Below are 27,015 nucleotides of genomic sequence, written 5' to 3'. Positions count from 1 at the left end.
AGTATTCTTATTTGTTTGGGGGGATTGTTTGTTTGTTTTGAGACAAGGTCTCACTATCACCCAGGCTAGGGTCCAGCAGCGCAATCACGGCTCACCATAGCCTTGACCTCCCCAGCCTAAGCCATCCTCCCACCTCAGCTTCCCAAGTAGCTGGGACTACAAGGCGCGCACCACCATGCCCAGCTAATTTATTTTTATTTTTTTTTAAAGACAAGGTCTCACTATGTTTCCCAAGCTGGTCTGGAACTCCCAGGTTCAAGTGATCCTTCTACTGAGGCTTCCCAAAGTGCTGGGTTAACAGGAGTAAGCTACGGCCTGTTTGGCAGGATTGTCTTCACAATCCTTTAAAAATGTAAAAAAGAAAAAAAAAAAACCATCCTTTGCTCTCAAGTTGTACAAAAGTGGTCCACAAGCTTCATTTGGCCTGTGGGCCATAGTTCACCAATCCCTGTTCTAGGAGAACCCACCTTTGCCATTTTCTTTACTATTGACTAAGGCCCAGACCCTGGGAAGTCATGATTAATTTAAAGATATTTTTGTCTGCAAGAGATGCAAATGATTTTTGCTGGTAAAAAAAAGAAAATAAAGGTTATGATTTCATAGTGCTGTAGTCCTAATCCATTAACCACTTTTTTACCTAAACTAGCAATCTTATTCTAACTTTTTTTCCTGTGCTGATAAACACACAGTTCTCAAACACTCCTTGAGCCAGCTTATTGGTTTCCTCTTTAATGAGTTAAATAAATCTTTGTACCTGTTTACTTTGTATTTGCATAAGAGCCTTGTTCATTGCCTTTATAAAATGATACTTTGACAGGCCCTATAGCAATAGAGGGGATTGTTTGCACAAGGAATTGAAGACCAGGGTGGCTGGAGCAGAGACAGGAGTGTACATGTGACATGCTAGGAATAGGTGGATAGGTAATGGCCTGCCCATATAGGGCAGTGTTGACATGTTAAGCAAGTTTGCCTTGAGCTTGAGAGCATTAGAAGACATTGAAGGGTTAATCATGTATAGTGGTGTGGGAGCTGTGTGTGTGTGTATGTGTGTGTGTGCATGTTGAGGGGGCAGGGGTGGCCATTCATATAATCATGCCACCCACAGTACAGAGAGCAGACTGAAGGCATCCAGGCTGGAGGTGAGTCCAACCATTAAGAGGCTACTGAAATAGCCCAGCAAGACAGTAAGCTCCCTTGATAAAGGTTATAGACACGAGGACAACGATCATATCTCAGCAATATTTGGAGCTTTGTTTTTGGAGAGTTCATAAAAAGGAAGAGCTGCCAAAGATGCTTGGTCATTCTTTCCATCTAGTGGAGCTTAATGTGATCCAAATGTGTTTTGATTCATTGACCATGCAAAGTCACCATCACAGGGATTCAAAACACTTCAAGTCCTCTTTAGGGGCAGCTCATTTCTTCTTTGTTAACATATTTATGTCTCCACATGGAAGCCATATTATATTCAGAGGACTTCTTGGTGAAAAGAAGAGGAGGACTTATGATAGACAGTGGAGACTTGGAAGGATGAGAGGGTGGGAGGCAGTGGATGATGAGAAATTACTTAATGGGTACAATGTATGTTATTTGGGTGATGCATACCCTAAAAGCCCTGACTTCGCCACTATGCAATTTATCCATGCAACAAAGTTGCCCTTGTACCCCAAAAATTTATACACATGTTTTTTGACAAAGAAGAACAGGACTTCTGTGAAGTTAATATCTATTGGCATTGGATTGAGACTGCCAGAGATTTTAATTTGCAGTAATGATTGTCATCCCAGGAATCGAAAAGTCAAAAAGATAAAGTCAAGTTTATCTCCCAAAGTGTGTGTATGTCTCTGCAGCATTGAATTACATTCTAGAGCCCTCCTCTTCAAAGCTTTCATTGCTGATCAGCCTTTTAGGGGTAAAACACTTTTTCTTTAGATGCACGAAAATCTCCACGTTAAGTCTCCTCTGGATGTTCTGGGAGATTTTTTTTGTGTTTTTCAGTTGACTTTGCCTATCTCTGCTCTGTTTTCAGAGGGTACTCTTTCTTCATTTTCAGATCCTTGGGGCCATCTAACTGTAGTCCCCAAGTACTATAGCATTTGTTTTAAACACTGTTCAAACTGGCAGTGCCATCAGCCCACACTATGCACTCCATGCAAAATATCCTTAGCAAATTATGGAATGTGTCTAGTAGATAAAACATATTTTAATGAATGAAGAGGTTAGTATTTCATAAACCCAAGAAAAGTGTAAACTGACTTCTACTATCAACAGTTTAAAATCAATTTGGAGGCATTTGGAAAGCATTTTAAAGAGCAACTAGGCATCAATAAAATTTAATTAATTGGTTCTATGGATGCACATGTAAATTGGGTGTTAATTATGCTAGCAATGCTCTTCCATTAAAAATTAAGCTCACGATTAGTAACTGAGAAAAACAAGCCATCATTCTATAAACAAGTCTCATTCTGTTGTATTTGAACCCAACCTTTCGGAAATTAAATCATAACTCTACATTTACTCAGATGAATCTGAGCCCTGATGGATGGATGGTGAGTTAGCCAAGTGATCTTCCCTGGGCTATTCCATAAAAACAATTGATAACCAAGGAGATAAGTTATGTGCAGTTGAGCTGCCCTTTAATACAGAACTATTGAATTATTGAAAATTCTTTCCTATCTAATTGACACCAAACAAAAGAATGGTCAACAATTGCAAGAGATATAGTGAAGATTAGTGATCATTTCAGAGCTGATGACATTTGAAGATGGAAGGCCTAGAACAAAAGGTTACAAGCTGCAAACTCCAAGTTCTTTCTGCAATCCTTCTCCCCTCTCCCCGTCCTCCCTCCCCACACCAAATTTTTGTGTTTAGATAAAAATGCAGTGAGGGTTTTAAAGATATATTATAGCTAAGCTATCATCCTTTTGTACTTCCTCAATTTATTTTTCTAGACTCATTGGAAGTCAAAATATAACGTAGATCCAGAGTGGGTATCAAATCTCAATGGGCTTCCTTAATTGACAGAGAATTAGAGCTACATTTCAGAATTGGAAAGAATAAAATACTGAGAACACTTTACCCACGCCACTTGGTTTTCTTTTTCCCAATAGATTTTTTCCAAGGGAAATTGAGTCCATATGCTCTGATCCATCTTCTCAAGAATCATCGAGATGCTGTTTTATTAGAGCTATTTGATGGAGCATTTTATCTATTTCAATGAGCCCTTTGATGTCCCATTTCTTAGTCTTGGAAAATTGGGTATGGAGAAAAGACAAAGATATACCCTCTCACTTTCCACACCCAACAAGAAAAAAAAAAAAAAAGGAAATGCTTCTAAGCCACAGAAAAGTTACGGAAACTGCTCAGGGATTTTCCTAACTGACTAAATTACAATGCCTTGGCTTAAAAAAAAAATGAAACATCAGAAGAGCTTTAGCAATAAGGATTCTGCTTTAGGTCGTTTTTTAACAGGATGTCCTCATTTTCTTTTGAGACTAGCCTTTTTTGTCTATTTCGCCTTTCTAAAATGCCATGGTGAGGGGGTGGCTGGTACCCGGTGGGAGAGAGATTCACATGCATAGGAAAACATTTAAGGAAGGAGGAAGCAGCCGTATTTGGATGATTTTGAATTTCTGTATCTCATTGTATTTTATTTCTATTGGTCTTTCATGAGACTAAGCCTTCCATCCTGGATTGTGTGTCATGCAGAGACCCTGGAGCTCAGGCAAATTTAAATCACTGTCTTGACCATCATTTAATTATATCACACGCGTAGAAACCGATGCATGCTTCTGTGTACAGACATACATGTGAGTATGTATATGTGCTTGTTCCCATGCAGACATGCTGCTCCCAAACAGTGCCTTTGAATCAAGACCCAGTCATCGTATTCGAAGAAAAAAGAAATATCCCTGACCATGTTGGGACTTACACTGCTTCACAGAGGTACTGCAGACATAGTTTCTTCATCTGTTCATAAAAGTTCTGTTGACCCATTGTCTATAGAACTGGGTAGGAGTAAGAGATTGAAATATTTACATAGTCCTTTGGTAATCTGGTGAAACAAAGGCTATTCATTACCTTTTTCTTTTAGCCCAAGTCTATTCTGTGAGTGCCTCCTGTGTGACTGTTTCTGTGCTAACTGCTAAAGTGCATGGTGTAGAAGAAAGACTGTTTTATCTGCCAGTAGTCAGAGTGGAGGGGAAAAGGAAGCAAGTGATAAAGCCCAAAACAGTCAGAAGATTGTCTGGGAATGTGTTTTGGCAAAATTGTGAACATTTATACAAATGAAAGGTCATAATCACTCAATGTGCAAAACATTTTAAGGAGATCAACAGGTTAACTTACAATGTTATTGCAACAAGGTTACTATGAAAGTGAGATGAGTGAGGTGTCTTGGGCACAAAATTTAAGGAAGTGCTCACTCTCAGCCATCAAGCCTGTACTTGCAGGACTGACAGTGAGCACCTTATTCTCATAAAGTGAGGGAAATTATCACCCATTTTACAGTTGAAGAAACTGAGGCTTGGGGCTGGGGGAGTGGCTCAAGAAACATTTTTACTAAATGATCAATTCAAGATTGTATTGTCCTATTTTCACATTGCTATAAAGAACTACCTGAGACTGGGTAATTTATAAAGAAAACAGGTTTAATTGACTCACAGTTCCACATGGCTGGGGAGGCCTCAGGAAACTTACAGTCATGGCAGAAGGTGAAGGGGAAGTAAGCACCTTCTCACAAGGCAGCCAGTAGGAGAGAGAGAGAACAAGGAGGGGAGTGCCACACTTTAAACCCATCAGATATTATGAGAACTCACTATCATGAGAACAGCAAAAGGGAAATTAGCCCCAGTGATCCAATGGTCTCCCATCAGGCCTCTCCTCTGACACATGGGGATTATTATTTGGGATGAGAATTGGATGGGAACACAGACCCAAACCATTTCAAGGGCTTTGGGTCTCCAGAGATTGCCTCTTAACCACCGTGGATGCTGAGTAATGACCTTCAGCTACTTAGAAAAGGTGGCTTAGAGATGGAAAGTAGAAAAAGTAGGGAAGAAGGGAAGTCTGGAGAGAAGGGAAAATAATATATATGACAAGCCAGACAGTGCCAAGAAAGAAAAGAATCCCCATGCTGCCAGATGGGATGAGGAAAAGAGATTGCACACAGTCCTAGGGTAACTGGAGTTGTATCGGCTTCTGGGAAGCCCTTCTACTGATCAGAGTCTTTCTTCTTTCCTCACGCCAGCTACCCAAACCAAGGAGAATACCAACGTGAATTGTCTTTCCACCTGTTGTGTGGGGCCAGCAATTATTCTTTTAGTTTGACGCGTTAACCCACCTGCTCCCTGTGGCCCTGGGATGCTCTGCCATCCCCCGTGGCTGCCAGTTCACTTAGGGTAGACTTATGGCAGAGGGATGTCAATTTTGCTTGAACTACTCAATCACTGCTGACATTTCGTTAACCACCCTATGAACTTCTCAAGCCTGAAGTAGCAGCAACTTGTGCCCTTGAAAACTGAACAGAAAACAACTGTATTGATTTTCTACTATCAACAAGAAAAAGACAATTTCTCTTTGCCGAGAATGTTCATAATGCATTTTACACCACTTATTCTCGGCAGTCCACCTGTTCCTGATATATTGTTGGGCCTCTTTAAACCCCTGCTGCTTTAGACTCTGCTAGAATTAACCCTGAAATGCCAGCACCATCTCAAGGCCTTCCAGTTCCCGGATAGAAATGTTCATCAGTGCTGAATTGACAGTCTACTTAGGCAAGGGAGCTGTGATCATTTAGAAATTACAAAGGAACTCAGGCCTGGGTGAAGGGTTTGGGGTTGGGACACTAGGAATCTCTTTTAGTAAAATTCTCTTTTAAAAGAACATATCTCTTTGGTTTGTTAAAAGCACTAATGATGTCTATATGATACTTTGGAGATATATCAGCATATACACTGACCAAACTGATTGAATAGGAAGTAATTTTCAGTATTTTTACCACTCATGCAACCATTCTTGCTAACTCAAGACCCAAGATTTCACTTGTGAATGATTATTCCAAATTACCAGGCCTTTCTTTTCTTTTTCAACCTGCATTAAAAAAAAAAAAAAAACTATCAGGCATGCCCTAATAGTTCCATTTTTTTTGTCATTTCCAACATACCAAAAAGAGACTGCAAGTAACTGAAAGAGATTCAAGAAGCTTGAAAAAGCAAGCCTGACTCTCTGGGACAACTGTAGTGTCAAAAGCAGTCAATATTTATGCCTAGCAACCTTGACAATATCCTTTTAATTAAAATCAATGGAGAAATAAAACATGCATTAGAATGCACGTGGGATCACTCACCTCACGAGACAGAGAAGGAAGGCTCTGATATTATGCACGGTGTGATTATGACAAGACACTGGATCTTCTGTATGAGACATGGGTTCTGGTGTTTGCAATTAGATCTCTTCTTTTGACGGTTGTTTTCATTTAGTGTTATTATTTTCGTTTTTAGTTGTTTGTCGGTTTCTCATTTGGTGCAACTTTCTTGAGACACATGTTAAAAAACATACACAAAACAATCTCAGCTGGGTGTGGTGGCTCACTCCTGCAATCCCAGGACTTTGGAAGGCCAAGGAGGGAAGGTTTCTTGAGCCCAGGAGTTCGAGACCAGCCTGGCCCACATGGCGAAACCTCTACTAAAAATGCAAAAATTTGGTGGGCGTGGTGGTGGGCACCTGTAATCCTGGCTACTCAGGAGGCTGAGGCAGGAGAATTGCTTGAACCCGGGAAGCAGAGGTTGCAGTGAGCTGAGATCGTGCCACTGCACTCCAGCCTGGGTGATAGAGCAAGACTCTGTCTCAAAAAAAGAAGAGAAAAAAGAAAGAGATTTTAAAAATTTGCTGGGTGTGATGGCACATGCCTGTAGTCCCAGCTACTTGGTAGGCTGAGGTAGGATCACCTGAGCATGTTGAGGCTGCAGGGAGCTATGATTGTGCCAGTTTGGGTGACAGGGCAAGACCCTGTCTCAAAAAAAAAAATTAAAGTAGAAACTTCTTATAAAGTCAGATAATATGTTTATCAGGTTCAAACTATAACCTCGATTTGATGTGGCAATTGAAAAAAACAGGGAAGGAGACCACAGAGTTTAGGAGAATGGTGTTCTTTTGGTAGCTCTGCCTCCAACTAGCCATATGACCTTGAGGGGTGTGTGGGGGCATCATAGGCAACATCTTTGAGTCTCAGCTGCCCCTTCTCTAAAATGAAATGGTTAGTCTCAATTCTATGAGTTTCTTTTGGCTCCCTGTAAACATTCTATTAGACCAGTGATTTTTAAAATAATGGCAACTATTGTTCATTGAACACTCCCCATGTATAATGCAAGAATTCTCTCAGTCAATGAGATAGCAGGTCCCATAATTGTTTCCATTTTATGGATGTGGAAACTGAAGCTGAAGAGATGGAGCCATTCTCTCATGTACCACCAGCTGGCTGAAGTGTGAGTGTATTCAAAGGCTATGCGCATCACCATTGTCTCACACCACCTCCCCGGAGTCTATGGAAGGTAGAAGGGGCTTAGGTCTGAAAGATGCCCCTAGTTTCCCTCTGTAGACTTTGAAGGGTATTCTGACTGTGCCTTCCAGCTAGCAGATTTCTCTAGAGCTCACTTGGCTTGGGGACGCTTCACTTAACCTCAGGCCACTTCCACTGCTGCAGAGTTCACCTAACCTGAACCTAGACAACTTTTCTATACATCCAGATTTTGTTTCAAAGGCTCTCATGCAGGCAGGCTTAACAATGACAAGTTAAGTTTCCCAAGGATAGAAGGCAATTTAACACTGTCCTCTCTGGCAGGGCCAGGCAGATTAACCATCAGATATCAGCACTTTATAAAATCCAAGCATCACAGAGGTATTTTTGTTTGTTTGCTTTTCTCATGTGGCTGGGCTCCTCTCAGATTGCAAAGAACCGCTTCTCTGGAGCTTGCAGGACGACTCGCATGTTGTTAAAAGCTTCCCTTCCTTATCTCACTTCCTAATCGCCAAAGAGGGATTTGAGAGCCTTCGACACTGGTTTTTCCTCTTCAAGGATCTGCTAGTGCTGGACTAATTAATGGAAAGGGCCCGGAGATGAGTTCCTTCAAAAATTATGGAATGTTCTAATCAGACGGGTAAGCAAAAAGCTTGACCTCTAGGTCAGAGGGTCACTCTCAAATAATACGATGGATTCAACTATTACTGTCATTTTATGTTGCTCCAAAAGGGTGAGAACAGAGGTTAAAGTAGGCCCTGAGGGGCAAAGCGACGCCCATGTTTCTGCTATAGAAGTGATCAGTTAAAGAACATTCTTCATGTATCCCCAAAGTCTTCAAAACCTAGCTCTGCTTGTAAGCAGTTCTCACCTTGTCAGTTTCCATTACTGGAAAATGTTTCACCAGTTCTCTCTTCCATGTGCCTTCCTGTCACTGTTGCTGGGCCTTCCTCCCTGTCTCCATCAAACTCACTGCTTCCCCCCTCCACCTAGTATTAACCCCCAATTCCCCAAAGTTCTTGTTCACTTTTTAGTATTTATTTTAATTATGAAATATTTGAAATATATGTTTGTAAGTTTGGAAAGTTTCTCCTGTAGAGAAGGTGGAGCAGATGAACATTTCACTATTCTTTGCTAATTACAGCTAAAACATCCTTGGGCATTACATATGAAACCAACATACAAAGACTGTAAAAGTTGAAGAGAAGAAGGCAGATAAGCTAGAGACTTTAGGACCCACAGAACAACGTGGTGGCAAGTTCCCTGGGCTTTCTTTTTGGCTAATATACCCCAGACCTGAAGCTGAAGAAGCCAGCACCCTGGAATGGTCAATGGATATAGATGAAAACGACAATAATAACAAATTGCTGTTTCTAGCCAAAGTGATGGCAGCACATGATGGCTGCAGCAGGGAGGCTCGGCTGGGGCTGCACACTCCATGGAGCCAGTAGAAGCCCCATCCCTTCTGAGTTGCGGCAGGAGCTCCTAGGGTACTGCTGCAGCTGCCCAAACCACAGGCTGCAGACCCGAACTGCAGCTGTAGCCACCAAAACTGTGGCTGTGAATCCGAGCTTCTCTGTGCTCTTGGGGGGAACCGGTAGTGGGCGGGATCTGCCCTCCTGGGTGCCCAACTCACGGCTGCAGACCTGGGCCTCCCATTCCACAGAGTATACAGGAGCTGGGGACAAGTGGAAGCCCTGCCCTTTCCGAGTTTGCAGAGCAGAAGCTCCCCGAGTGCTGCTGCAGCAGCCCTCCCAGGAGCAAGGCCTGGGCATCTCTGCAGCCTGTGTCCTCAGGGCCCAGGAAGGGCTTCCCAATCCCTGTAGGCTCAGAGGTGTCTGCTCCTGCTGTCTGGCCTCTCTCCCTTCCCTGTGCCAGCTCCAATCTTGGAGCAGGGTTGGCACTGTGTGCCAGGGGCCATGAATGGCAGCAGGAGGCAGATAGATCCCTGGGTGGAAAACAATAGTCCAGGGTAAGGCCTCACCTTCAGGCCAGGGAGAGGCTGAAGGCTGGGGGCCTGACTGCCAGTCCACAGACCAGAATAGGGAGTTGTAGTGCCTCCTGCTGCCTGCCTGTTGTCACCTGTGGATCAATCTGCATGCACTTCCTCCCCTCTGAGGTCCATAAAAGCCCCAGGTTCAGCCAGAGCAGGGCAGAGGGCAGAGGACAGAGAGATGACAGGATGACCAGCTGCAGAGAGGAGCTACCCTCTCTGCTGAGAGTTTCAGAGACCTGCAGAGTGGTCCGAATGACCAGCCTGCAGAGAGGAGCTACCCTCTCCAGGGCCTCCTCTCTGCTGAGAGCTGAACACTTGACAGGACGACCTGCCTACAGAGAGGAGCTACCCACTGCGGGTCTCCTCTGAGCTGTTCTAACACTAAATAAAGCTCCTCTTCATCTTCTTCACCCTTCACTTGTCTATGTACCTCATTCTTCCTGGATGCCAGAAACTCTATTTTGTCTACAAAAACTCACTTCCTTGATAATGCTATAAGTATATTAAAAACAAAATAGTGGGAAAATACATCATGTAAATATTAAAACAAAATAGAGCAGAAGTAGCTATACTAATGTCATATAAATTAGACTTCAGAGCAAAAAAGATTATCAGAGGTGGAGAATTACACCATATAATGATAAAAGGGTCAGTTCACCAAGAAGATGCAGTAATCCTAAATGAGTTACAAAATAACAGAGTTACCAAATATGTGAAATGTATTTAATAGAACTAAAAGGAGAAATAGCCATGGAAATAGAAATGTTGTAAAGCTTCATCATCACTCTATCAAAAATTAATAGATAACTATGTAGAATGTCAGCAAAGAAAGAACTCAATAGCACAATCAATATGCATTTATAGAATACTCTACTCAGCAATAGCAGAATACACATTACACATTCTTTTCAAATGTTTATGAAATATATACTAAGATGTGGGCTGGGTGTGGTGGCTCTCACTTGTAATCCCAGCACTTTGGGAGGCCAAGGCAGTGGATCATTTGAGGTCAGGAGTTTGAGACCAGCCTGGCCAACATGGTAAAACTTCATCTCTACTAAAAATATAAAAATTAGCCTGATGTGGTGGCACATGCCCATAATCCCAGCTACTCGGGAGGCCAAGGCAGGAGAATTGCTTGGACCCAGGAGGCTGAGGTTGCAGTGAGCTGAGATCATGCCACTGCACTCCTGCCTGAGAGACAGATCAAGATTTCATTTCAAAATAAATAAATAAATAATGTATACTAAGGTGGATAATATTCTAGACTATAAAAAAAACCCAACACACTTTTTAAAAATAGAAATTATATAGAGACCATGTTTTCCAACCACAATGGAATCAAACAGGAAATCAATCACAGGAAGATGAAGTTAAAATCTTCAAACACTTGAAGACTAAAAGACACACTTCTCTTTTAAATAATCCATGAATCAAATAGGAATTCTCATGGGAAATAAAAAAAATGTCAAACTGAGTAAGGATGAAAATATGACATCATAATTTGTAGAAAACAGTTAAAGCAGTGGTGAGAGAAAAGTTTACAGCATGAATTATCTATATTAGAAAGAGTGAAATTCTCAAATAACCTAAGTTCCCACTTTAATAACCTAGAAAAAGAACTGCAAAGTATATCCAAAGCATGATAATGAAAGAAATAATAAAAATAATAGCAGAAATCAATGAGATTAGAAACAGAAAAACAACATTGGAAATCCTTACAACTTACAGATGGTTCTTGGAAAAGATCAGTAAAATTGACAATCCTCCAACAAGACCAACACAAATTACCAGTATCAGAAATTAAATAAGGAATATCAAAGAGACTCTGTAGACTTCAAGAGAATAGTAAGGAAATACTAGAAACATCTCTAGCCACATAAATTTGACAACTCAGATAAAAATGGAGCAATTCCACAAAAGTACAAAGCATTGTATCATCTAATATGAAATAGAAATTTGAATAAAACTATAACAATTAGGAAATTGAGTTGATCATTTTAAAGCTGCCCCTCCCCCAACTCTTCTCCCCCAAAACCCACCCCCTAATCAAAGTACCTTGTTCCAGATGGTTACATTGGAAAATTCTAGGAAATATTTAAGGGAGCTCTAACACTATTTCTACCCAATCACTGCCAAAAATAAAAATAAAAATAGAAAAGGAGTAAACACTGCTGTATCCATTTTATGAAGCTAGTATTACCCTGATATCCAAATTAGACCAAGACAGTACAAAAACAAAATCTACACAGCAATATCCCTCATAAATGTAGATGCAAAAATCCTTAAGAGAATATTAGCAATTAGAATTTAGCAATATATAAAAAGAATTATAACCCGTGGTCATTGGGGATTATTCCAAGGAAGAAAGGTCAATTTTTAAAAATCAATCAGTGTAATCAATCAGTGTAATCCATCACATTAAGAAGTGAAAGAAGTAAATTTATATGATTATATCAGTCAATGTGTAAAAAGTATTTGACTAAATTCAACACTCATTTCTGATTTTAAAAATCACTTTTATAAAATTAGAAATAGAGGAAATTACATCAATTGATAATGTGCAAAAAATATATACTTAATATTATACTTAACTGTGAATGACTAAATACTTTCCTCTCTGATTGGGAAAAAGTCAAAGATTTTCACTCTCCCCTGTCTTATTTAACATAGTGCTGGCAGTTCTAGCCAATACAATAAGGCATGAAAAGAGGTAATAAGTAAATTTGGCAAAGTTGCAGGATACAAGATCCACTTACAAAACTCAATTATAATTCTGTATGCTAATAATAAAAAAATAGTCACCAGAACTAAACATACAATACCATTTACAATTACCTGAGAATAATTTAAATGATTAATTATAAATCTGACAAAATATGTACAGGACTTTAATGCTGAAAACTGTAAAACACAGATGAAAAAAGTCAAAGAAGATCTAAACAAATGGCAAGACATATCACGTATATGGGTTGAAAGACTCAACATAAAAATGTCAATACTCCCCAAATGGATGAACAGGTTTAACCTAATTTTTATCAAAATGTCAATAATACTTTGTGTAGATATAAACTAGATTATTCTAAAATTTATATGTAAGTGCAAATAAACTAGAATACTTTTTCAATAAATGCTGCTAGACCAGTGGACACCCACAAACAAACAAACAAACAAAAACAAGAAAAATCAAAAGAATATTGATCTAAGGCTTATAATTTATACAAAAAATAAATCATAAAGAGTGATGCCAGCAAAAATGGTGGCATTAGAGCCACCAAAAGTTTGTCCCTTTATAGAAGAGCAATGAAAAAGCTAAGAAAAAAAAAGTGGTCAGAATCAACTTTTTCAGAACTCTGGAAATTAATCAAAGGCTTGCAGCAACCCAAGAGATGTTTAGGCAAGAAAAATTGCTAAATCTTAATAAGAACAGTGAGCTTTGTGGCATTTTAACTTATATTAGTCCCATTAACCACTCTCCAGCTCTTTGCTAGCCTATAAAAATAAAAGCATTGAATCCCAGCATCAGAGGAAAGAGAGCTACCATATTCCCTAAAAATGTTTTGTTTCATCTGTTTAAAGGCTTCCTAAAATACCCAACTGGAAAGGCTGGTGTTTTGATGGGGCTTACTCAAATTTGCCCAACGCTAAACACCTCTTTCTGGGGGCATTTGTCAAATGTCTTAACATCACAGCTGCCTCAAGTGATGGATAACAGTTGGGGCAAACAATAAACTAACAAAAAAGCGTGACAGGAAAATCTGAAAAGTGAAATACTTTTAGGGTCTTTGACATATTTCTGAGAAGCTAGAAGTCTACATATGTGACCAGAGCTGTGCACAGCTGTGCACATGCTTATGAAAGACCAGAGTAGGTCCTAATCTCTCAGAGACTTGACTGACCTCAAGTCTCTGCCCAAGCAGGAAGTGAAGGCTAAGGCAGAGTTGTAATCACCTGGCTGAGTGTTAAAGGCATTCCCCACCATATACACAGAGTCACTCAAAAAAGACTGGGAGACATATTAGCTCTAGGCCTTTAAGGAAATTTTTGTCCAATCATTAGCTGACCATGAAGCTAATTGAATAGAGAATTCAATGGCCACACACTACAAAGATGCAGACTTTACAGAATTAGTTCAGAAACATAAAAACAAAAAAACAGTAACAACTACAAGAGGAAGTAACAACAGATCTTGGGGAATAGGGATGGTATGATTTGCAGAGTCACATATTATATAATTGGAAATGTGTTCTTTTCAACAAAAAATTGTAGAACCTGTAAGTAAACAAGAACTTATGATCGTTACCTAGAAAAGAAATATGCAATCTATAGAAACCATCCCAGAGAAAGCTCAGAGGCTGGACTTACAAGAAAAAGTCTTTAAATCAGCCATCTTAAATGTTTGAAAAGCTGAAAGAAGTCATGTCTAAAAAACTAAAGGAAAGTATGTAAATAATGTTTTACCAAATAAAGATGATCAATGAGATTGAAATGATAAGGAATCAAATAGAAATTTGGGGACTGAATAGTAAGTTTGTAAACTAAAGTAAAACTAACATAAAAAATTCACTGGAGAGTCTTAATAGCAGATTTCAGCATGCAAAAGAATAAGTCAACTTGAAAGTAGGTAAATTGAGATTATCCAGGCTAAGAAACAGAAAGAAGAATGAATAAAAATAAACAGTCCGGCAAAGACTTATGGGACTTGATTGTTGTACACTATCAAGTGTACAAACATGCATAATGGAAGTCTTAATGGGAAAACAGAGAGAGAAAGGGGTAAAGAAAATATTTGAAGAAATAATACCCAAAAACTTCCCTCATTTTATGAAAAACATTAATTTACTCATTGAAAAAGCTTAGTGAACTCCAAGTAGCATATACTAAAAGAGATCGACACCTAGACTCATAATAATCAAACTACAAAATTCAAAGACAAAGAGAGAATCTTGGAAACAGGCAAGAAACAATTTATTAGGTATAAAAGACCCTCAATAAGATTAACAGCTGGTTCCTTAGCAGAAACCATGAAGGCCAGAAAATATTGAGATGACATTTTTGAAAGAAAAAACTGTTGACCAGGTTTTTTATATCTGGTCCAACTTCATGGAGAAAGGAGAAATTAAGAATTCCCAGATAAAGAAAAACTCACAGAATTTATCACCAGCAGACCTGCCTCACAAGAAATACTAAAAGCAGCCCTTCTGGCTGAAATACAAGGACACCAGACAGTAACTTGAATCCACAATAAACAGAACACCAGAAAAGCAACTACACAGATGAAGATAAAGTATTAATGTATTTTCTGTTTTCAACCTGATTCAAAAGACAACTTCATAATGCAATAAATCTAAAGAAGGGCACATACTATATAAAGATTTAACTTATGAAAATAACAGCAAAATAAGAGGAGAGGAATGAAGCCATATATGAGCAAGTTTTAATATTCTATTTAAATTTAGTTGGTAATAAAACAAATCAAACTTTTTTTATAAATTAAGATATTGATGGTAATATTCAGGACAATTGCTAAGAAAATAATTCAAAAATATGTAATAAAGAAAACAAGAAACTTTAAATGGCACACTAGAAAATATTTAACACAAATGGAGACAACAGTGGAGGAACTGATGAACAAAAAAGAAAGACATATAGAAAACAAATGACAAAATGGCACCTGAAAATCCTATCATATCAGTAATTACATTTCAATGGATTAAAGTTTCTAATTAAAAGTCAGATAATAAATGGTGCTGAAAAAACTAGATATCCACATGCAGAAGAATAAAGCAAGACATCTATCTTTCACCATACACAAAAATCAACTCAAAATGGATTAAAGATTTAAATGGAGACCCCAAATGGTAAAACTACTAGAAGGAAACATTGGAAATGTGCTTCATGACATTGGTATGGGCAAATAATTTTTGGATAAGACCCACAAAGGGAAGCCCATCAGACTAACAGCGGATCTCTCTGCAGAAACCCTACAAGCCAGAAGAGAGTGGGGGCCAATATTCAACATTCTTAAAAGAATTTTCAAACCAGAATTTCATATCCAGCCAAACTAAGCTTCATAAGTGAAGGAGAAATAAAATATGTTACAGACAAGCAAATGTTCAGAGATTTTGTCACCACCAGGCCTGCCTTACAAGAGCTCCTGCAGGAAGCCCTAAACATGGAAAGAAACAAGCAGTACCAGCCACTGCAAAAACAGGCCAAATTGTAAAGACCATTGATGCTATTAAGACACTGAATCAATTAATGGGCAAAATAACCAGCTAACATCATAATGACAGGATCAAATTCACACATAACAATATTAACCTTAAATGTAAATGGGCTAAATGCCCCAATTGAAAGACACAGACTGGCAAATTCGATAGAGAGTCAAGACCCATCAGTGTGCTGTATTCAGGAGGCCCATCTCACATGCAAAGACACACATAGGCTCAAAATAAAGGGATGGAGGAAGATCTACCAAGCAAATGGAAAGCAAAAAAAAGCAGGGGTTGCAATCTTAGTCTTGGATAAAACAGACTTTAAACCAACAAAGATCAAAAGAGACAAAGAAGACCATTACATAATGGTAAAGGGATCAACTCAACAAGAAGAGCTAACTATCCTAAATATATATGCATCCAATACAGAAGCACCCAGATTCGTAAAGCAAGTCCTTAGAGACCTACAAAGAGACTTAGACTCCCACACAATAATAATGGGAGACTTTAACACCTCACTGTTAGTATTAGACAGCTCAATGAGACAGAAGGTTAACAAGGATATCCAGGACCTGAACTCAGCTCTGCAACAAGCAGACCTAACAGACATCTACAGAACACTCCAGCCCAAATAAACAGAATATACATTCTTCTCAGCACCACGTCACACTTATTCTAAAATTGACCACATAGTTGGAAGTAAAGCACTCCTCAGCAAATGTAAAAGAAAAGAAATCACAACAAACTGTCTATCAGATCACAGTGCAATCAAATTAGACCTCAGGATTAAGAAACTCACTCAAAACCGCACAACTACATGGAATCTGAACAACTTGCTCCTGAATGACTCCTGGGTAAATAACGAAATGAAGGCAGAAATAAAGATGTTCTTTGAAACCAATGAGAACAAAGACACAATGTACCAGAATCTCTGTGACACATTTAAAACAGTGTGTAGACGGAAATTTACGCACTAAATGCCCACAAAAGAAAGCAGGAAAGATCTAAAATTGACACCCTAGCTTCACAATTAAAAGAACTAGAGAAGCAAGAGCAAACAATTCAAAAGCTAGCAGAAGGCAAGAAATAACTAAGATCAGAGCAGAACTGAAGGAGATAGACATACAAAAAACCCTTCAAAAAATCAATGAATCCAGGAGCTGTTTTTCTGAAAAGATCAACAAAATTGGTAGACCACTAACAAGACTAATAAAGAGGAAAAGAGAGAAGAATCAAATAGATGCAATAAAAAATGATAAAGGGGTTATCACCACTGATCCCACAGAAATACAAACTACCATCAGAGAATACTAGAAACACCTCACACAAATAAACCAGAAAATCTAGAAGAAATGGATAAGTTCCTGGACACATACACCCTCCCAAAACTAAACCAGGAAAAAGATGAATCTCTGAATAGACAAATAACAGGCTGTGAAAATGAGGCAATAATTAATAGCCTACCAACCAAAAAAAGTCCAGGACCAGATGGATTCACAGCCAAATTCTACCACAGTTATAAAGAGGAGCTGGTACCATTCCTTCAGAAACTATTCCCATCAATAGAAAAAGAGGGAATCATCCCTAACCCATTTTATGAGGCCAACATCATCCTGATACCAAAGCCTGGCAGAGACACAACAAAAAAAAAGAATTTTAGACCAATATCCCTGATGAACATCAATGCAAAAATCCTCAATAAAATACTGGCAAACCAAATCCAGCAGCACATCAAAAAGCTTATCCACCATGATCAAGTGGGCTTCATCCCTGGGATGCAAGGCTGGTTCAACATAAGCAAATCAATAAATGTAATCCAGCACATAAACAGAACCAATGACAAAAACCACATGATTATCTCAATAGATGCAGAAAAGACCTTCAACAAAATTCAGTAGCCCTTCATGCTAAAAGCTCTCAATAAACTAGGTATTGATGGAACGTATCTCAAAATAATAAGAGCTATTTATGACAAACCCACAGCCAGTATCATACTGAATGGGCAAAAACTGCAAGCATTCCCTTTGAAAACTCGCACAAGACAGGGATGCCCTCTCTCACCACTCCTATTCAACATAGTGTTGGAAGTTTTGGCCAGAGTAATGAGGCAAGAGAATGAAATAAAGGGTATTCAGCTAGGAAATGAGAAAGTCAAATTGTCCCTGTTTCCAGATGACACAATTTTATATTTAGAAAACCTGTTTGTCTCAGCCCAAAATCTGCTTAAGCTGATAAGCAACTTCAGCAAAGTCTCAGGATACAAAATCAATGTGCAAAAATCACAAGCATTCCTATACACCATTAACAGACAAACAGAGAGCCAAATCATGAGTGAACTCCCATTCACAATTGCTACAAAGAGAATAAAATACCTAGGAATCCAACTTACAAGGGATGTGAAGGACCTCTTCAAGGACAACTACAAACCACTGCTCAAGGAAATAAAAGAGGACACAAACAAATGGAAGAATATTCCATGCTCATGGATAGGAAGAATCAATATCGTGAAAATGGCCATACTGTCCAAAGCAATTTGTAGATTCAGTGCCATCTCCATCAAGCTACCAGTGACTTTCTTCACAGAATTGGAAAAAACTACTTTAAAGTTCATATGGAACCGAAAAGAGCCTGCACTGCCAAGACAATCTTAAGCAAAAAGAACAAAGCTGGAGGCATCACACTACCTGACTTCAAACTATACTACAAGGCTACAGTAACCAAAACAGCATGGTACTGGTACCAAAACAGATATCTAGACCAATGGAACAGAACAGAGGCCTAAGAAATAACACCACACACCTGCAACCATCTGATCTTTGACAAACCTGACAAAAACAAGAAATGGGGAAAGGACTCCCTATTTAGTAAAGGGTGCTGGGAAAACTGGCTAGCCATATGTAGAAAGCTGAAACTGGATCCTTTCCTTACACCTTATACAAAAATTAATTCAAGATGGATTAAAGACTTAAACGTTAGAACTAAAACTGTAAAAACCCTAGAAGAAAACCTAGCCAATACCATTCAGGACATTGGCATGGACAAGGACTTCATGACTAAAACACCAAAAGCAATGGCAACAAAAGCCAAAATAGACATATGGGATCTAATTAAACTAAAGAGCTTCTGCACAGCAAAGGAAACTACCATCAGAGTGAACAGGCAACCTACAGAATGGGAGAAAATTTTTGCAATCTACCCATCTGACAAAGGACTAATATCCAGAATCTACAAAGAACTCAAACAAATTTACAAGTAAAAATCAAACAACCCCATCAAAAAGTGGGCAGAGGATATGAACAGACACTTCTCAAAAGAAGACATCTATGCAGTCAACAGACAAATGAAAAATGCTCATCATCACTGGTCATCAGAGCAATGCAAATCAAAACCACAATGAGATACCATCTCACGCCAGTTAGAATGGCAATCCTTAAAAAGTCAGGAAACAACAGATGCTGGAGAGGATGTGGAGAAATAGGAAGGCTTTTACACTGTTGATGGGAGTGTAAATTAGTTCAACCATTGTGGAAGACAGTGTGGCAATTCCTCAAGGATCTAGAACTAGAACCATTTGACCCAGCAATCCCATTACTGGATATATAACCAAAAGATTATAAATCATGCTACTATAAAGACACATGCACATGTATGTGTATTGCAGCACTGTTCATAATAGCAGACTTGGAACCAACCCAAATGTCCATCAATGATAGACTGGATTAAGAAAATATGGCACATATACACCATGGAATACTATGCAGCCATAAAAAAGGATGAGTTCATGTCCTTTCCAGGGACATGGATAAAGCTGGAAACCATCTTTCTCAGCAAACTATCACAAGGACAGAAAACAAAACACCGCATGTTCTCACTCATAGGTGGGAATTGAGCAATGAGACTTGGACCCAGGGCGGGGAACATCACACACCGGGGCCTGTCAGGGAGCAGGGGGCTGAAGGAGGGATAGCATTAGGAGAAATACCTAACGTAAAGGATGAGTTGATGGTTGCAGCAAACCAACAGAGCACATGTATACCTATGTATCAAACCTGCACATTGTGTACATGTACCCTAGAATTTAAAGCATAATTAAAAAGTATATATACATGGATAAGACCTTAAAAACACAGGCCGGGAGTGGTGGCTCACGCCAGTAATCCCAACACTTTGGGAAGCCAAGGCGGGTGAATCACCTGAGGTTGGAAGTTCAAGACCAGTCTGTCCAACATGAAGAAACCCCACCTCTACTAAAAATACAAAATTAACCAGGTGTGGTACTGCATGCCTGTAATCCCAGCTACTCGGGAGGCTGAGGCAGGAGAATCACTTGAACCCAGGAGGTGGAGGTGGAGGTGAGCTGAGATTACGCCATTGCACTCCAGCCTGGGCAACAAGAGTGAAACAAGAATGAAACTCTGTCTCAAAAAAAAAAAAAAAAAAAAAAAACAGGCAGTAAAAATAAAAGTAGACAAATAGGATTCCATCAAACTAAAAATCTTCTGCACAATAAAGGAAACAATCAATAAAGTGAAGAGACAACCTACAGAAGAGGCTAAAAGTGTGCATCTGACATATATTCTAACATTCAGAATATATAAGGAGCTCAAATAATTCAACAGCAAAACAACCAAATAATTCAATTTAAAAATGGCCAAAAGGTCTCAATAGATATTTCTCAAAAGAAGACAGAGAAACGGTCCACAAGTACATGAGAAAATGCTCAACAACACTAATCATCAGGCAAATACAAATCAAAACTACAATGAGATATCACCTCTCCCCATTTAGAATGGTCACTATCAAAAAGACAAAAAATAACAAATGTTGGCATGGATGTGAAGAAAAGGGAATACTTACACACTGCTGGTGGGAATGTAAATTGGTATAGCCACTGTGGAAGATAGTGTGAAGTTTCCTCAAAAAATTAAAAGTAGAAATATAAAACCTAGCAATCCTACTACTGAATATTTATCTAAAGGAAATGAAATTAGTATGTCAGAGTATGAATTCTTATATTTATTGCAGCATTATTTACAATAGCCAAGATATGGAATCAACCTAAGTGTCCATCAGTTGATGAATAAATAAAGAAAATGTATATATACACAATGGACTACTATTCAGCCATGAAAAGAAGGAAATCCTGGGTCTCATGGCAACATAGATAAACGCGGAGGACATTGTGTAAAGTAAAATAAGCCAGACACAGAAAGACAAATACTGAGTGATCTCACTTATATGTGGAATCTAAAGAAATTGATCTCACTGAAGTAGAGAACAGAAGAGTGGTTACCAGATGCTGGGGAGAGTAACAGGAAGGGGAATATGGAGAGATTGGTCTATGTGTACAAAGTTACAGTTAGAGACGAGGAATAAGCTCTGATGTTCTATCACACAGGAGGGTAGCTATGGTTGACAATTTTGTATTATACATTCCAAAATAGCTAGAAGAGAGGATTTTGAATATTTCCACCACAGAGAATGATAAAATGTGTGAGGTGGTAGCTATACTAAATACCCTGATTTAATTATTACACAATGTATGCATGTATCAAAGCATTACCCTGTGCCCCATAAATATGTACAATTATTATGTCAATTAAAATAAGTAAAGTTTTAAAGGCAGAAATTGGTAGAATGAATATTTTAAAATTAACAAAGCATATATGTACCTAACAACAAAGGCTCAAAATACATAAAGCAAAGTCTGACAGGTTTGAAGGGACACACACAATTCAACTGTAATAGTTAGACACTTCAATCCCTCACTTTCAATAACAAGTAGAACAACTAGACAGATCATCAAGGAAATAGAAAATTTGAACAACACTATTAGCCAACTAGAACTAACAGACATCTAGAGAGGACTGCAGCCAACAACAGCAGAATACACATTCTTCTCAAATGCATATAAAACGTTTTCCAGGCTAGACCATAAGTTAGGATGACCATAAAACAAGTGTCAATATGTTTAAAAGGGTTGAGGTCAAAGTATGTGTTACAGCCCCAATGAAATTAAATTAGAAGGCCGGGCGTGGTGGCTCATGCCTGTAATCCCAGCACTTTGGGAGGCTGAGGCGAGCAGATCACAAGGTCAGGAGATCAAAACCATCCTGGCTAACACAGTGAAACCCCATCTCTACTAAAAATACAAAAAATTAGCTGGGCGTGGTGGCAGGTGCCTATAGTCCCAGCTACTCGGGAGAACAGTGTGAACCTGGGAGGCGGAGCTTGCAGTGAGCCAAGATCGTGCCACTGCCCGCCAGCCTGGGTGACAGAGCAAGACTCTGTCTCAAAAAAAAAAAAAAAAGAAATTAAATTAGAAATTAATAATAGAAGGAAATTTGGGAAATTAAACACCATATTTCTAAATAACCAAGAGGAAATCACAAGGTTAATTAGAAAATGCTTTCAGATGAACAAAATGAAAACACAACATATCGGAACTTATAGAATGTAGTGAAAGTAGTTCCTAGAGGAAAACTTATAATTGTAAACTCGAATCACTCAAATCAACAACCTAATCTTCCACCTTAAGACACTAGAAAAAGAAGAATAAACTAAATCCAAAGCCAGGACATGAAAATAATAAACATTAGAGTAGAAATAAATAAAATGGAGAATAGAAAAAATAGAGAAAATTCACAAAAACAAGTTGGTTGTCTAAAAAGATCAACAAAATTGATAAGCTTTTAGCTAGAGTGGCCAACTAAAAAAAAAAAAACACTCATATCAGTAAAATTCAGGAATAAAGGAATAAAAGAAGAGACATTACTATGGACTTTACATAAGTACAAAGGAATGAATATAAGAGAATGCTATGAAAAATCATATGCCAACAAATTAGAGAGCCTAGATGAAATGAATGAATATTCCTAGAAACGCACAAACTTTCAAAATTGACTCGAGAGGAAATAGAAAATTTCAATAGGCTTCCAACAAGTTAAGAGATTCAGTTAGCAATTTAAAAAATGTTATACAAAGAAAGCCCAGGACCATATGGCTTCACTGGCAAATTCTGCCAAATGTTTAAAGAAGAATTATCACTAATTCCTCAAAAGGTCTTCCTAAAACATAAAAGAAAAGGGGACATTTTCTAACCCATTCTATGATGCCAGCATTACCCTGATGCCAAACCCAAATAAATACATCAGAACAAAAGAAAACTATACAATATCCCTTATAAAATAAGTAAAAAATCCTTAACAAAATACTACCAAATCAAATCCAGCAGCACATAAAAAGGATTATACACTATAACCAAGTAGGATTTATTCCAGGAATGCAAAATTGGTTTAATACATGAAGATATATATACCACATTACATGTATATACCAATATATATACCACTACAATACATCATATTAATAGAATAAACAGAGGACCACATGATTATCTCAACTGATGTAGAAAATGCATTTGATAATATCTAACACCCTTTTAGAATGAAAACACTTGGAAAACTAAGAATAAAAAGGAACTTTCTCAACCTGATGAAGACCATCTATGAAAAACCCACAGTTAAATCATACATGCTGGTAAAATCTTTCCCCCTAAAATCAGCACCAGTACAGGGAATCTACTCTCACTTCTATTCAACATTGTACTGGAAGTTTTAGTCAGGGCAATTAGGCAAGAAAAAAGAAACAAAAGACATCTAGATTGGAATGGAAGAAGTAAAACCGTCTCTCTTTGCAAATGACATAATTTGATATATAGAAAACCATAAAGAATTTGCCAAAAATCTATTAGAGCTAATATATGAGTTGCCCAAGTTTGCAAGAAACAAGATTAATGTATAAAGTTAATTGTATTTCTATACACTAGAAATGAACAATCTGAAAATGAAACTAAGAAAACAATTCCAGGCCAGTCACGGTGGTTCACACCTGTAATCTCAGCATTTTGGGAGGCTGAGGTGGAAGGATTGCTTGAGACCAGGAGTTCAAGACTAACCTAGACAACATAGTCAGACTCCATCTCAACAAAAAATAGAAAAATTTGCCAGATGTGATGGTGCATGCCTGTAGTCTCAGCTATTCCAGGGGCTGAGGTGCAAGGATCTTGTGAGCCGATGAGTTTGAGGCTGCAGTGAGCGATGATCATGGCAGTATACTCCAGCCCATGTGACAGAGCAAGATCTTGTCAAAAAAAAAGAAGGGAAGGGAAGGGAAGGGGAGGGGAGGGGAGGGGAGATGAGAGGAGGTAAGGGGAGGGGAAGGGATGGAAGGGGAAGTGAGGGGAAGGGAAGGGAAGGAAAGGGGGATGGGAAGGGAGGGGGAAGGGGAAGGGAAGGGAAAAAACAATTCCGTTTATAATACATAAAAAATAATAAAATACTTAGGAATCAACTTAACTTTAGAGGTGTAAGACTCATATGTCTCATACACTAAAAACTACAAAATATTGCTGAAAGAAATATAAAACCTAAATAAATGGAAAGACATTTATGTTCATGTATTGGAAGACTTAAAATTATTAAGATGCCAATACTTTACAAATTGATACACAGATTCAATGAATTCTCTATCAAAATTCCAACTTCTTTTTTTCCAGAAATGGATAAGCTAATTTTAATATTCATATGGAATTTTAAAAAAACCTGTAAAAGTAAAACAGGCCAGGCCTGGTGGCTCACGCCTGTAATTGCAGCACTTTGGGAGGCCAAGGCAGGAGGATTGCTTGCATCCAGGACCAGCCTGGGCAACATAGCAAGACTCTGTCTCTACAAGAAAATTAAAAAACAACAACAACAACAAAAAACAGGCATGGTGGCATGTGCTTGTAGTCCCAGCTACTGAGGAGACTGAGGTGGGAGAATCACTGGAGCCTGAGGTTAAGAGTACAGTGAGCTATCATCATCTCACTGCACTCAGCCTGGGTGATAGAGTGAGAGCCTGTCTCAAAAATAAACTAATTAATTAAAAAGTACAACAAAGTTGGAAGACTCACCATTTACAATTTCAAAACCTACTCCTAATTTACAGTAATTAAGACAGTGTGGTAATGGCATAAGGATAGACCTATTGATCAATTTGATAGAATCAAGAACCAGAAATGGGCCCATACATCTATGGTCAATTGATTTTTGACAAAGTTACCAAAACTGTTCAATGGAGAAACAATATTCTTTTCAACAAATGGCAATAAGACAATTAAGTAGCTACATGAAAAAAAAAAAAAATTTGGACCACTACCTCACATCATATATAGAAAATAAATTGGCCGGGCATGGTGGCTCACACTTGTAATCCCAGCACTATGGGAAGCTGAGGCGGTGGATCACGAGGTCAGGAGTTCAGGACCAACCTAGACAACATAGTGAAACCCCGTTTCTACTAAAAATACAAAAAAATTAGCTGGGCGTCGTGGTGGGCACCTGTAATCCCAGCTAACTCGTTGGCAGAGGCAAGAGAATCGCTTGAACCCAGGAGGCAGAGGTTGTAGCCAGCGGAGATCATGCCACTGCATTAAAGCCCGGGCAACAGTGCAAGAGTCCATCTCAAAAAGAAAAACAAAAAAGAAAATAAATCAAAAAGGAATCAAAGACCTAAATTTAATATCTAAAATAATAAAGATGAAAACATAGGTTTAAATCTTTGTAACCTTAAATTAGGCAATAGTTTCTTAGATATGACACCAAAAGCACAAGCAACCAAAGAAAAAAATAGATACGTTAGACTTCAACAAAATTTAAAACTTTTGTGCATCAAAGGACCCAATCAAGAAAGTGAAGAGATAATACACAAAATGTCAGAAAATATCTGGCAATCATATCTCTGATAAAGGTCTAGTATCCAGAATGTATAAAGACCTTTTACAACTCAACAATAAAAAGAAATAAAATAAATTTTTAAATGAACAAAGGATATGAATAAACACTTCTTCAATGGTAATTTACAAATGGCCAAAAAGTACGAAAAGTTGCTCGATATCATTTGTCCTTAGGGAAATGCTAACCAAAACCACAAGATACCACACTGCATTCCCTAACATAGCCCCTTATAAAATAAACAAAACAACCAGAAGATAACAAGCATTGGCAGGAATATGGAAAAATTAAAGCCCTGATACCCTGAGAGTATAAAATGGTGCTGTCACTGTGAAAAACAGTTTGTTGATTCCTCAAAAGAATAAACAATTAACCATACGATCCAGCAATTCAACTCTTGATCTATACCCAAGGGGATTGGAAACATATGTTCATACAAAAATGTATACATGATGTTCACAGAACATCATGGAGCATTATTTATGAAAAACAAAATGTGGAACCCACCCAGATGCCCATCAACTGATGAAAGGGTACATAAATATGGTATAGACATGCAATGGAATATTATTCAGTGATAAAAATGAAGCTTGATATATGCTATAGTGGATAAACATTGAAAATATGCTAAGCAAAAGAAGTCGACACAAAATGTCACATATCATGTCATATAATTCTATTTATTTGAAATGTCAAGAAATAGAAAATCCATAGAGACAGAAAGTGAATTACTGGTTGCCAGGAGTTGCAGGGAGGAGAGTGGGAGTGACTGCAAACAGGTGTGGAGTTTCATTTTGGGGCGGTAAAAATGTTCTGGACCTAGAGAGCAGTGACGTGGCACAATCTTGTGAATATACTAAAAACCACTGGATTGTATACTTAAAAATGGTAAATTTTATGGTTTGTGAATTATATTTCAATTAAAATTAATAAATGTATGAAAACAATGAATCACAAACTTAAATGTAAGATGTAAAACTATGAAACTTTTTTTTTTTTTGAGACGGAGTTTTGCTCTTTCTGCCCAGGCTGGAGTGCAATGGCATGGTCTTGGCTCACTGCAACTTCTGCCTCCCAGGTTCAAGTGATTCTCCTGCCTCAGCCTCCCAAGTAGCTGGGATTACAGGTGCACGCCACCATGTCCGACTAATTTTTGTATTATTAGTAGAGACAGGGTTTTGCCATGTTGGCCAGGCTGGTGTCGAACTACTGACCTCATGTGATCCGCCCGCCTCGGCCTTCAAAAGTGCTGGGATTATAGATGTGAGCCACCGCGCCCGGCCACCACTTACAAAAAAAAAAAAAAATAGGCTATAACCTTTGGGATCTGGGGATGTTCAACATCATCAGCCTTAGAAAAATTACAATGAGATATCACTACACATCTCTCAGAATGCTAAAATTAAAAAGATGACAACACCAAATGCTGGCGAGGATACAGAGAAACTAGGCCATTCATATATTGCTGGTGGGGATGTGAAATGGCACAGCCAATCTGAAAAACAGTTTGTTAGT

The 27,015-nt window shown here is 38.4% G+C and overlaps 1 long non-coding RNA gene across 2 annotated transcripts in view; it reads left to right on the top strand.

Annotated features, from left to right (window-relative positions):
* LOC134808815 (uncharacterized) overlaps positions 1-27,015 on the top strand; it is a 137,436-nt gene that overhangs the window by 26,115 nt on the left and 84,306 nt on the right. Inside the window, exons 2-3 of one of the 2 annotated variants that reach the window (XR_010152617.1) lie at positions 3,839-3,942; positions 5,246-6,095. This is a non-coding gene — a long non-coding RNA (uncharacterized LOC134808815). Of the gene's footprint in view, positions 1-3,838; positions 3,943-5,245; positions 6,096-27,015 lie in introns of those variants that run through there. The other variant, XR_010152618.1, reaches the window with a different exon arrangement.

Source organism: Pan troglodytes, chromosome 18, assembly GCF_028858775.2.
Source record: "Pan troglodytes isolate AG18354 chromosome 18, NHGRI_mPanTro3-v2.0_pri, whole genome shotgun sequence".
Classification (NCBI taxonomy): Eukaryota; Metazoa; Chordata; class Mammalia; order Primates; family Hominidae; genus Pan; species Pan troglodytes.
This window is presented reverse-complemented; position numbering and strand designations above follow the sequence as displayed.